At 42.8% G+C, this 13427-nt stretch overlaps 1 non-coding gene across 1 annotated transcript; it reads left to right on the forward strand.

Annotated features, from left to right (window-relative positions):
* The first annotated feature begins 206 nt into the window (after nt 1-206).
* On the forward strand, nt 207-368 carry LOC138565534 (U1 spliceosomal RNA). The gene has a single exon (XR_011301378.1). It is a non-coding gene; the product is annotated as a U1 spliceosomal RNA (small nuclear RNA).
* Nucleotides 369-13427: the final 13059 nt, after the last annotated feature.

Genomic DNA, 13427 nt, shown 5'->3' on the forward strand with positions numbered 1-13427 from the left:
TGGGAGAAAGGAACTGCGCTACAATCTGCTCTTCTGCTGGGCTCTGCCTGCTGGAGCTTCCCCCTACACACGGGACAGGCAGCTATGCAGACGCTCAGAGCTTCCGGGGATTGGGGGGTTGGGGCTGGGTCAGGGCCTGCCTTCTCACCCTCGCTTAGCGGGGCTTCCCAGAACTGACCCAACCCCTGCCCTCTTGCATGCAACTCATACTTAGCTGGCAGGGGAGAATGTGATCTCAAGAGCAGATCTCCCAGGGTGAGGCTTACCCATTGCACATCGGATTTGCTGACCCCTGCTATGTTCCCAAATGCGGGATACACGACTGCATTATTTCTGGTAGTGGGGGACTGCGTTCGCGCTCTCCCCCCCGATTTATTGGTGAAAGAAAAGGTAAAGTGTGCACTAGGCCTGCTAGGTTGCATACTTTTAGATTGTGCTCACATTGCGTTTCTTCAATTAGGTTCACCTTTGGGTGATCGCTTTTCCACATTTTATCTGTTGAATTGAATTATGCTTCTTTCATCACCACAGAAGTAATGTGTATTACAGAGATAAGATGCCATATGTATTGGGCACACTGCACATGCTCAGGCAGCATCAATCATGCTTTGTACAGGACAATGCTGGCCTAAATTGGGAACAGCCAGCATAGACATGTTGCTACAGAGGCATATTTTGGGTACAACCAGCATGACAATGTGTTACATCAGTGACAGTGCTGTCTTACACTGTGGACACATTGATCATTAAAATGTCATGTGTTGTAAAATGTTCTTTTCTGCTGTTGGTGACATGGAATTTTCATGTTCCCCTTTAGAACTGATTGTACACTTATGGCTTTTTGGTCACCTTTTCTGCTGTAAAATGCACCATTTCAACCCCATATTTGAAAAAAAAAACCCACACCAACCCCAAACCCTCCCTAGAACCTTGTAGCTCCTTCGCTACGCTCGGTCGCTCCCACTATTTGAGAAAAATATTAACACATAGACACTGAAAGAAATCACAAGCAATAAACCTTTGATCACTGCCCATGACACCAAAAGCTATCCTTGGGACTGCATGGCTATCACTGCCTGTGATGCTATTGTGTCAAAAGTCACACAATATCGCTTTTTAATATACTGCTTTGGGTGAGGTTGTTGACTTTTGGCTCGCCGGCCCACTGGGTGACAAAAAGTTAATGCTTCGGCCCCACATTCAAAAAGGTTGGACAAGCCTGCCTTATAGAGTATCTTCATTATCTTGTCTCTGTATCCCTTCTATGTACGTCAGTCTTCCTTCATATGTGACTTCACCATTCTTCTCTTCCATTCATTGGTCCTGCTTCTTCTTCAAATAGCCATCATACTATTGTGTATGCAGGTATCGCTTTCTCAAAGGGAACCTTGCTTCCAGTATTCTCCTTGGTATCGATAGTTTCAATGGTACTGCACGTATCTCACACTCTGTTTCCCAACAATAGGCAATATGGGTGGGGTGGTTGAGGTGGGGATATGTATCTCCTTCTCTACATGCCCCCTCTGGGCGATTCATCGACTACTTTCCCATCACCCTTCATGTCTAGACACCCTCTCCTGAAGAAATGCTACTTTGGGATCCATGGGGGTCATTACGAGTTTAGAGTTAGCCATGGCGCCATGGCTGCCTCCAAACCCGGGTCCGGGTCCGGTCTGGCTGAATGGGGACTTACCGGGACATTCTGACCTATGCAGACCTGGTAAATCCCCATTCAGTTAACCATTCCCCATTTCCATTGAGTCCCTATAGGGCTCAATGGGAATGGGGAAGGCGCTAATAACGGGCCCACAAATTGCAGGCCCGTTATTAGCTCCAAGGTCCCTTAACAGGACCCGCAGAGAATGGCTGGTCAGACCAGCCATTCCTGCTGGGACCTGCTAAGGGACCTCAGAATAGGGCGGTTAGGGTTTACCGGCACCGGCATCATTACCGGTGACCATTAACCCTTACCGCCCAACTCGTAATGACCCCCATATCTTTATGACTCCTTTCAGGCATCCAGCTGATTTCACATGATCATCCTTGTTCCAAGTCATGAGCATGCACTGTCCACTTGGACTGCAATAAATACATTTTCCCACATATTTCTTATGGTTCTTTGGATATAGGAATTCCGTTCCCTCAGGTGCATGAAGACTGACCTTCACAAAGTCTCTGATTTCTCCATCTGTCATATCTCTGGCTTTCGATCCTGATTCAACATCGATCATCATTTTCATCCCTATGGCTTTCTTTGCTGTCTTCTTGCATTGTGAGATTATTATCTTGATCACACAGAATCCAAGCAATACCATCACAATCAGGGCTCCAAGGAACTTGAATATGCCTGCCATCCACTGTGAAGCCCAAGAAAAGAGCAATCTGAACCAGCTATCATCAGCAATGTCTTCTACTTCGTCTGTCATCTGGACTTGAGACTTCATCAGCATCTCTATGGCCTCTGTCAAAGTGCCGTTTTCGTTGTCATGAGAAGGTATGAACGTGCAACATGATTCTCCGATTTTTGCACAAACACCTCCATCCATAGCTGTGATCATGCCCAGGACATACCTATTCTGAAGAGTCATCAGTCGCATGGCTCTCATCCCTTCCCTGATAGCATTGAATCCCTTTATGTTAGTTTTGATTGTCTGTAGCAATTCCCATCTGGCAATCTGCAGCCCTTTGGTATTTGCTCTAACCTGGATACTTGGCATAAAGATCAAAGTGAATAATGACAAAGTCTGGCTGAACAATATGTGTTCATATGGGATGGCATCAAAACCTTCTATTGACTTGGCAGATAAATAGTCCTCTCTCTTCATTTGATTTATCAGCTCTACAGATCTCTTCTTCCTCAGGTGAGCATCTGCTTTTGGAAAACCTGTCAAGGCTTAAGATGCTGGAACATGAACATTCACTAGTGAGCATCGTCCTCCCCAGTCTTTAGGTAGCTTCATATATGCTCTGGATCCACAAGCCCAGTAGTGATCCATTATCACTGCTGTTCCAGATTTTATTCCTGGTACATCAAAGATTCGACCACAGTTCTGATTCTCTCCAACTTTTCTTGTGCCATTGTTTCATAGTGCCATTGTTTCTGAAGCACAGCATTGCAATGTCCAAAGGCACTATGTGCAAGTGTCCTCCTCTATCTTCGACCCATGTTAGTAGCATAGAAAGTCTTGGCCATAGTGGCTTGCATTCATTCTGCACATGTCAATGGCTGTTTGATAACAACCAATGACCACCCAGGTTCTGCAGATGACCACTCCTTCCTCCCAGCCATCTGGTGATAACAATGATCCTCAAATCTGCATCTGGCCTCTTTTCTTCCATCTTCGATTTTTCTTCTGCAGATTTTCCTGTACTCTAAAGTCTTCTGTTTACCTCCTATCTGATTTCAGCTCCTTTCACTCCAGGCTTTTCATATCTGATCACGTGATTCTTAGTATGAGTGCTTAGTCTTGTCTTTGTATCTTGGACATAGTCATCTTCATCTGGATCTGGCCATTCAGTTGTTCATCTATGATAATCTGTTTGACCCATGAACTGACCTGTTGTGTGACAAAATGCTAGGTGTGACATGCAGTGTGCAGTCAGGACGTCTATTTCAATAGCTATGAAGACCTTAGACTTCCCCATGCTATAAGGCAGGAGTGCATAAACAAAGCATTCCTCCTTTGAGGTACTCCTTCCCACTTCTTTCATATGCTGATACCATATGTTGTTCCCCAAGTGTGCTGTACTGTCCAGGTAATCATTCAACTCATGATCATCCTTCCTAGCACCGCTCTTAGGCCTCATTCTTTTCTTATGAGATTCTATAATCATCTCATGAAATATGTCAGCATAATTCCTTCTTACTGGACCAATCATAGGAACATTTGTCAGTGTGCTGGGTGTTTGCACATGTGCTACCTGTTTAGGCTTGCTTCTAAACCATGTTTTTTCTTTGTCTTTCCTTTCAAGCCTGCTTCTGGTGCTCAAGGACAATCTCTACAACATCTTTTTCTAAGGAAAGATGCCTGATAACATTTGTCATGGACCCAGGTACTCCTACATGGATTACTGGAGTAGGGACAATCACATAAGGTCTCGGCTGCCTTGTAGTTGCCACACCTGTACCCTCCTTTTGTATTGGAAGATACACAGGAATTCTTTCTCCGTTTGGATTCCCATAGTAAGCAGTGCGTAGTGTAAGTGAGAGCAGTATCATTATAAACAAAATGCATGTGTAAATTACGTATAAGTAAGCTTATTTTTTGCAGCTATAGCTTCTTGCACATCGTGGACATCTCTCGTTGTCTGCCATAATGTTATTGCCATAGACGCTGCCCATTCTTACTCTTTTTTAAGGAAGGAAAAAAACATAATTTTAATCTGGCAATATCATACAGTACTCTTGAATCTGCTGAATCTGCTCCACACGTTTCTTGATCAGCTGGCTGCTACTTGATGATGAACAAAGTTCCCAATGAAGACAAAGTAATCATTCTTTAACCAGACAAAATGTGGATTCTCCTCTAACAAGAAACAGTGTACTTTAATCAGACTTTTGGATCTCTTCTTTGAAAGTCTCATTCAGTTCTCACTGTTCTCTCAGAATATAGATTGACTTGTGTTATTATGGCTCGTAGCTTCTCATTAAATGCTTCATTATTCCTCGGGTCTCTTAAAAAGGTGCAAACATCAGTTTGTCTTCCAACAAGATGTGAGAATCCCACAATCAAATGGTAGAATACCAAGCCAACTAGTCTATGCGCATTATCATTCGATAGAGGCATGTGTGTTTTCCCCACTGTACTCAGGAAGTTGAAGAACTTGCTCTATTATAGCTGCGAGCAATCTCCTCTCAATTGGACCAGACTTAGGATTTTGCAGGAACATTTGAACACTAGTAGTTCTCCCCACAAGTACAGGGCATGCGCACAGAATGAACAGAAAAACTGCAAGAACGATCAGTGAAACGTTGTCATTGGACACCATCATGGGCACCTCCAAAAAGAAATTCAGTGAGAAAGCAATCGGGGAACTGCTCTCTTTTCCAGTCATTGAAAAGGAACTCCAAATCTGGCATGCTTTCCTTCTCAATCAGGATTTAAATATGTCTCAGTCCAATGTTAACAAACTCCTGTGGTTCAAGAACAAAGATTGTCCCTTAACAATTTTTTTAGTAGCTGAAAAGAGTGTCCCGAAAACAAGCCACAGTCCAATATACTTTTTTATCTGTTTATTCGACATCCTCTGCGTCCTTCTTCCTCGTCAAGGATCTAGTCTGCATGTGCTGAGGTTCTTCCCGGATTTCTGCTTCTGATGGGGGTGGGGATGAAGGGGGTTCTCCAGAGTAGATTTTTACATCTCCAAGAAATATCTAAGCGCATCTGCCTTGCACCTTGACTGCAGACAGTGTCACGTCTTCAATGATGGATGGCCCGTTAAAACGTGGTTCATGCCATCTCCTAGTGAATTTGCGGATCAGGATCTGATCAGCGGGAAAAAGTTTGGGAAGACGTAATTCTTCAACTCCGGTTGTTGTAATGTTGCCTCTGTGTTCTGTGCCCCAGACCCCTTTCGCTTGAGCTGATCTGAAATGACAGAGATACTTGAAGTCAAGCATGTTAAGTAATCACGTAACTCCATTCCTAACAATCCTGCTGTCGTCTCGGCATTACTGCTAGTTCTAGATGGAGGTGTGAGAGGTGTCCTCATTCGCCTCCCTGTCACTATTTCATGGGGGGTAAGATGGTGGTCGGAATCTGGTTGATTTCTCAACACATACAATGTCAGTGGTAGGCAATGCAACCATCCTTCCTACAAGGTCAGCTTCAATTTAGATAATCTTTCTTTAAGCAGGCTGTTGTGTCTCTCACAGACACCATTCGCTTGTGGTTGATAAACCAATGCAAACTTGTGCTTTATACTAAGCAACAAGTTCAAATACTTAATTAACAAAATGAGGGCCATTATCTGATCTTAATACTTCACATATTCCCCATCTAGGAAACACTTCTCGTACTAAACATTTTGTTGCACTGGTGGATTCTGGGTGTGTACATGGACCAGCTTCAAGCCACCTTGAAAAAGGACATACCACTACAATCATATATCTGTATCCATTGCATACTTGGAGCATGTTGACATAGTCGATGTGCAAATGCTGAAAGAGACCATTAGGTCTCAGAATGACTCCCCTAACTGTGCGCAATGTGCGCCCAGCGGTAACCTTTTGACATACGATGCAGTTTACTATATAAAATGCAACATGTTCTACCAAATTTGGAATTAACACATCCTCTGCAATAGTTGCAGCAAGGCTCTCTCTAGAGACATGCGCAGGGTAGTGTAACTGTTCTAACACCACCCTTAATAAGGCTACAGGCATCACCAGTTTACCAGTGCCGTCTTATTGCCACAATGCTTCAGAAGAGTTCAAAGAACATCCCCTTCATGTCCACAGGTCTTTCTCATCCTGAGGTGCTTCCCCTTGAATCTCTACTAGTTGTGTCTTAGACAAATTACTATAACAATCAGATACACTCATCATTACCACCATGGTTTCATTCACGTCAGGTGTATCAAATGTCATAATGTTTTCTGAACATGCAACACGTTTCACTTCCTCGTCTGCTGCTTGATTTCCTCGTGAGATAAAGTCTGCACTTTTAATGTGTGCTGCGCACTTAACAACTGCGATGGCTACTGAGAGTTGTAGTGCTTTAATGAGTCTATCCAATAATGCTGTGTGCTGCACTGGGGTGCCGTCCGTTCGGAGGTAACCACTCCTTTTCCAACATGCTAGCACTGCATGCACTGTTGACTTCACCTAGGCGGAGTCACTATGCACTTTTACTTCCTGGTCTGCGTGATTCTCAAGCGCAACAATCAGCGCCACTAATTCTGCAGCCTGTGCCGAAAAGTGAGATGGTAGTTGTGCACTTATCAACACTTCAAACTCTCCATTGGCCATGTGCTTCACAACAGCGGCACCTGTATATATTTGTCCATCATTTTGATCGATTCTAGAAGAACAGTCAATATTGAGAATCTCCCTAGCTGCCAACGCATTTTCCTTCACCCTCGAGAGTTCATCATAGAATTCCTCATAGTTCGAGCAATCATGTGCCTGCTCGTCCTCTGCCAGTGGTTCTACTTCAAACATGGCAGGATTCACTATTCTGCATCAAACTATCTTAATCGCTGAATTCTATGTAGCTACCTCATAAGCAGAAGCCCTTTTAGATGTCAACGTGCCTTTAGGCTTTTCTAAAATGGCAAACAATGCATGTTCAACAAATAACATCATGGAACAACCCATTACCATGCTGGCTGCCTTCTCAATGGTGAATGCAGCGGCTGTCAAAGACTGTTCACAAGGAAAATGACCCCTCATTACTAGGTCTAAAATCCCACCGTAATATGCAAGGGACTTGTACCCCAACCTGGTTCTCTGCGTAAGTACAGCTGTCATAACAGTGCCATTTGTGTGCAAAAATAAAAAGAATTGGGAATCCCTAAAACTGGAGCTGTGCAAATTGCCTTTTTCAACTCATCAAACCCTTCTTCCATTTTTCATTCCAGACAATTTTTTCATGAGTTGCTTGTGCTTTTTTCAGAGCTTGCAACAAGGGCCTTATGTATGAACTGTAATCAAAGACCCATGCTCTCACATAATTACATAGTCCCAAAAAACTGCTGCATGTGCTTTATCGTGTGTGGCTTTGCTGTTTTTAAAATAGCCTCAGCCCTCTCAGGAGTAATCTTTTTTCCTTCATGCGAAATTAGCTGACCTATATACAGTATTTCTTCTTGACAATATTGCAAATGTCTATAGTGAAACTGGCACTTTTGCCATGACTTCATCAAAATATTCAGTGCGCTTCTGTGGTAACATCATTTTCTGAGCTACCTCACATTTAATTGCTCGTACCCAATAAGTAATACTCATCTCAAATATCACTTCATCATCTGACGGATGGACTCTAAACATATCCTCATCAGTGAGGTCAGTCAATCCCCACTGGCAATCACTCTGCTCCATTGTCTGCCTTCACAATAATTTCCATCAAGCAAAGCCATTTCTCCTAGCACTATGGCTACTTGTAATTCTAACGGAAAGATGTGTCTGTCCTCTTCATCCATAGTTATCTTTGGTCTAAATAAAAACTCATCAGGTATTCTGATAGTTCTACCCTCTAAACCTGGCAGCCATGTTAACAAAATGCGTACCCCATAGTGAAAAACTTCTGGTTCTAACGGTACTCCTCGTATGGCCACTTGTCCTGAAAATGCCATAATAAATTCACTCACGTTTATATAATGAATTCCTGGTGTTGAACACACTATGCCTTCATCAGTGATTGAATTCGTCATGTTCAACCTGGTCATCTCAACCTAATATATTGACAGGTGTTTGCCCTGAATATAATAATGGTACAGACATGTTACACTTCCCTATAGACTCTGGTAATTCTTCAGTAAAAGGAACTCTACTAACTCCTGTGAAACCTTGAGTATTCATGGTATTTCCAATTATTGTAAATGTCCCCTCTCGTATACATGAGCGTGTTGCACCCATGTCTACTAAGCAACAAAAAAAGATTTGCCTTCTATATTGATGTCAACCTTCGGTTCCTCTTAAATATTGAGCGTCACTGATAGTATCAAACACATCAAGTCTCCCAGTGAGCTGTCCTACTGTGGATATATTCTCATACCTGTACCTGTGAAAGGATTCCTTACTTTGACAGTGCCACCCCCTATTCTAGGAGTCATTAACTGTCCCATGCTTGTACCTTGCTGTATTTGCTTGGGTGAATGCTGTGACTGCCCTTGAGGCGGATTCATTGTTACCTGCTGTGTTTGTAAATCTTGCTGCATTCTCGGCGCTTGTGTTTACTGCACTGTCTGATTTTGAGCATTCTGTTACGAATATGCAGGCGAGTTTGTAGTCCCCCCTCTTGAGAATTGCCCATTTTGCACGAATCCTTGACTTCTACATGTGTGCGCATAGTGCCCTGACATACTACAGGTCCAACATATTGCACCTCCTGCATGCCTTTACTATAATTCTCTGTGTTTTGAAACCGACCTTAATTACTCTGGAAATGTTCGTGATTATTCTGACAGCCTTTGCCTCGAAAGCATGCCCTTCCTCGTGGTATGAATCCATTATTACTTTGATGGAATTGCCTTTGGTTATTATTATTGGCCTGCCTATTGCTTGCTGTGAACCTGATCCTTCCCCGCTGGTCAACATTGCCCCTTCAAAGGCATACTTTGACAACATTTTCTGCACTAACTTTGCTTCTTCACCATTCCTAGCATCGTCTTCCTTTTGATTCTTCTCTTGCAGTAGTCTACAATGGTCAGCTGTGTTTCTGACCATGGCTTTGCTTCCATGCCCACTGATTTTATGAGCTGCATTTGTACTGATTCTGGCAGCCCTGGGCAGAATATATGGTAAAATACAGGTATTGATTCCACCCAACCCTCTTGTGTCTCCAAAGCCCATTGCTCTTGGAAATTCTGAATATGAACAAGAGGATCATCCCCTTCCTGCATCTTTTTTGCCATTATAGCTCCCATATCTGAAGTGTCCAGATGCAGTACTCTAAGCGCTTTTCATACTGCCGCCCTACAATTATTGAATGGTGCTCCATCATGAGCAGTGTTCAGCATGGTAATACTCGAATATCCTGCTCTTGACCAAACGTCATCAGCTCTTTCCCAAGAATAGCAATTAGGAGACCTTTAATGTCCCCTATAGCTAACGTGTTTCCTCCTGTCATTTTCTCTAACTCTTGTATCCATTTCATAGTCAAAAGGCTACCCTGACCCAAGACGGAAAAGGAGGTCACAACATTTGCAGCGAAGCTAGGTAATGGCTAGCTTATTAAGACAAACACCATTAAAGACGGCGAGAGTATCAAGAAAAAACGATCGTATTGTGATTCCAAGCAATACATGTACTAAGTTTTCACTCTGCCTACTAACCCACGAAATAGCAGATATTTATGTGCTCACGGTTGCACATCCTGAATGCAATAGCACCCTTTTTGAAAATATGTCTCGTTTTCTGAAAATATGTTTATCGTGTTAGTGTTAAATAAACTTGTTTTTTCTTGATACTCTCGCCGTCTTTAATGGTGTTTGTCTTAATAAGCTAGCCATTACCTAGCTTCGCTGCAAATGTTGTGACCTCCTTTCCCGTCTTGGGTCAGGGTAGCCTTTTGACTCCATTTCCTCTTTTTCTAGTATACCCACCCTCAGGAGTCAGGCCCCCTTCACAAAAAAGAGGGTTCCGCCCAATTTTTCTCTCATCCATTTCATAGTGCCAGAAGTTAAACTCGGGAGTTTACACCTTAAATGATCCTTATCCATCTGTGGCCAAGGTATATATTGGGGCCTGGCTCCTCCTTTCTCGAACAAGGAATAATTGTGAAACCCCAAACTCACACTCATCCCCCATCATCTGTCTGTTCATAGCAGGGACAATGGCTCTGCACCACCTTCTTCCTGGCAGCGATCTTAACCTGCTCACATACGGTGGCGAGTCCCCCCTCTCACCATGGGATTGCCCTTTAGGTTGATCTAGCCGCGTCAGGGATTCTGACCCCTGAGATTTGGGTATGTCTAGGTCTGACCATCTAACTTCCTTGTCCATCGAATAATACCCTTCAGGGCCACATGCATTGCCTTCCTTCTGTTCACAGAAGGTTTCTCTATCCTTGTCTGACATCTCCTGTCCCCAACTTGTGTGGCTTCTCTCCTCTTCGTCTCTATTCAGATTCAGTTTATCTAAAGACAGCTCTTTAGGTTCAAAACTACATGAGAATCCCTCTTTGTCGTACACTGTGTACTCTCAAGTCTGTCATTTTTACCCTTTCCCTGCAGTACTTTCTTAGTCTTCATATCATGATAGACTTTATCGATAGCGCTCCCAATGCTTCTAGAGTCAAACTCATCCTCTAGATTTTCTCTAGACAGACCTGGTATAGGCTCATGTGCTGGGATGAATTATTCTATATCCTCCCATGGCACTACTGGATTAGAATCCATTAATCCATTAATACCTTTTCCACATGTTCAAGATCGCATGCTCTCTGTCTCCGCTTTCGTTCTATTTTATCATCAAACTCTCTCCGCTTCCTTGCTTCCTCCCTTATCCTGTCTTCCTCCTTTCTTTTCATATCTCTTCTTTCATTTGCCCTTCGTATCTCTTCATCTCTTTGTCTTTTCATTTTTCCCGTAATTTCTGCTCCTCCTCTCCTCTCTCTTTCTCTCTTTTCTCTTTCTTCGATTGCCCTCTGTATGTTGTCATACTTAATTTGCTCCTCTGCCATTTCCTGCTTTTCCAGTTGTTCCTCTTGATACAACTGTTCCCGTCTTTGTCTATCTTTCCTTTTCCCCATCTTCTTTCAAACATTCTTCTCTTTCTCTATCCTTTTTGTCATGTTCATCTCGATCTTCCCTTTGCCCCATGTCCTCGATGCTCTTACCATCGAGCTTGAGCAAAATCTGACCACCCATCTATTTGTTCTGTATAAGTGCTAACTAATCAGTCTTATCTTTCTCTCCTTTCCATCTCTTTATTTCTCGTCCTATATCTAAGGATGCACTTGGTCGATCACTTCACCCTTTATTGCATCTCTCCTTGTCCCTCAGTACCTTAGAGATTACATCTCTCTCGGGTATTTTCTCTGTACCCTCATCGCTGCTTTTCGCAGGCAACTCAAATGCTTGATTGCTGTACCCTGTTGCTGTTTAAAGCTGTCTTAAGGGATACAACCCGTCATCTTTCGCGGTGGGGGGAATAGAAGACTCCTCACTGCCCTCCTTGCATATATTCAATAACCAATCTTCAGGAGACGGCTCTTCTCTTTCCTCCTGGTACATTTTCCAGAACTCTGTGCTCGCTAATCGTTTATCTAGCTTTTTCCCTGTGTATGCTGCATGCAAATATGTCGTCATATGCTGCAAAACTTCTTTCGATAATGATCACCCTTGTGGCCATGGCATGAACATCTTATCTGTCGTGCCTTTAACCCATTGGGCACTGTACTGCTTAAGTTTGGGTGCATGTTTGGGCAACTGTTTGCAGAAATGTGTAAGTGGAGCAATATCCTCCATTTTGACTTGTCACACTTGATTGTCAATACTCACCTTTACACTTTGCAAAAAAAAATAAGTTTCAGAGAAATGAAACAATATGCATGTGCACTAATCATCGCAGGCTCCAAACCCTTCATATCACATTTTCTACTTCAATCTATTTTTTTTCTCACTAAACACCATCAATTCCGTTCCAACAAATAAATAATTAATTCTTAAATCTCGTGTTTTCTCTTTCTCGTTTCTCAATTTCTCTATTGTTTCTTCACCATATACATCACATAAAACAAACAGATAAACTACAACTAGACAAACAATTATACTCGACCAGTCACATATATCTCAGTCTAATACTCAAGACTTATCCTTTCCTGCCCCTAAAAATACCCCAATCGGGATGTGAACTGTTCTCTTTGGATTGTCTTTAAACAAATCTTTAGTGTAGGTCACCCGTAAAGAGGGCTCTAAATATGATTCCTTCTGTTACGTCTTTACGACACAGGACACAGGGCGTACTCTTTATCGTGGCCCCTTTCCTCGCAATTTCTATTAATTGCTTGGCCTCTCCTCAAGTCAATTACTTAATAACGCAATTGCTTGGTCTCTCCTCAAGTCAATTACTTAATACTCAATGCTCATCATCTCAAGTTGCTTTACCCCAACCTCCCTCCGTTAAACGTTTTCCCTTTATCACTTTCTCCACTCACTACCCATTCACAATTTTGCCACCTCACTCATTTTTTACTCACATTCGCTTTTTCAACTTCCGACTCTCGGGATCGACGTCTCTTTATCAGCCACTTCAACCTTCCATTCTTTCAGCTTCCTGTAGATGTTGGAAGGGGATTTTGTGGAAACTGGGGGAGCCACCTCACCCTTGTATGCAAGTCTAACATTAACAAACTGGTTCCGCTATCTACAGGGAGCTTCACGTCCTTTCAGCCAAATGGCACAGGACGTGCGATATTTCGAGGATCCCAAAGCTTAGTATCTCGATGGAATTTTAACCATCATCTCTGTTACCAAGTGAACTGGGGGTCCGCCCAGCCCTTTAAGACGAGGTAGCAATACCCTGGAGATGAATGGGGATGCAAAAGTTACTCAAACATCAATAATCAAAATAACTCAGGTAGCTGGCAAAAAGGTTAACTGTTTTAATATCAATTATCTAAAACAGGCAGTACAACGAACATCAACGGACATCTCAGCACATGGTTTCTCAATTTGTTTCAGAAAAAAAAATCTTCTTTATAGTAAAAACTCGTCATTGATGATGTCAGCCTACGTATTTATTAACGTCATCCTACTTGGCA

The sequence above is a fragment of the Ambystoma mexicanum genome, chromosome 1q (genome assembly GCF_040938575.1).
Source record: "Ambystoma mexicanum isolate Mex_15411 chromosome 1q, UKY_AmexF1_1, whole genome shotgun sequence".
Lineage (NCBI taxonomy): Eukaryota > Metazoa > Chordata > Amphibia > Caudata > Ambystomatidae > Ambystoma > Ambystoma mexicanum.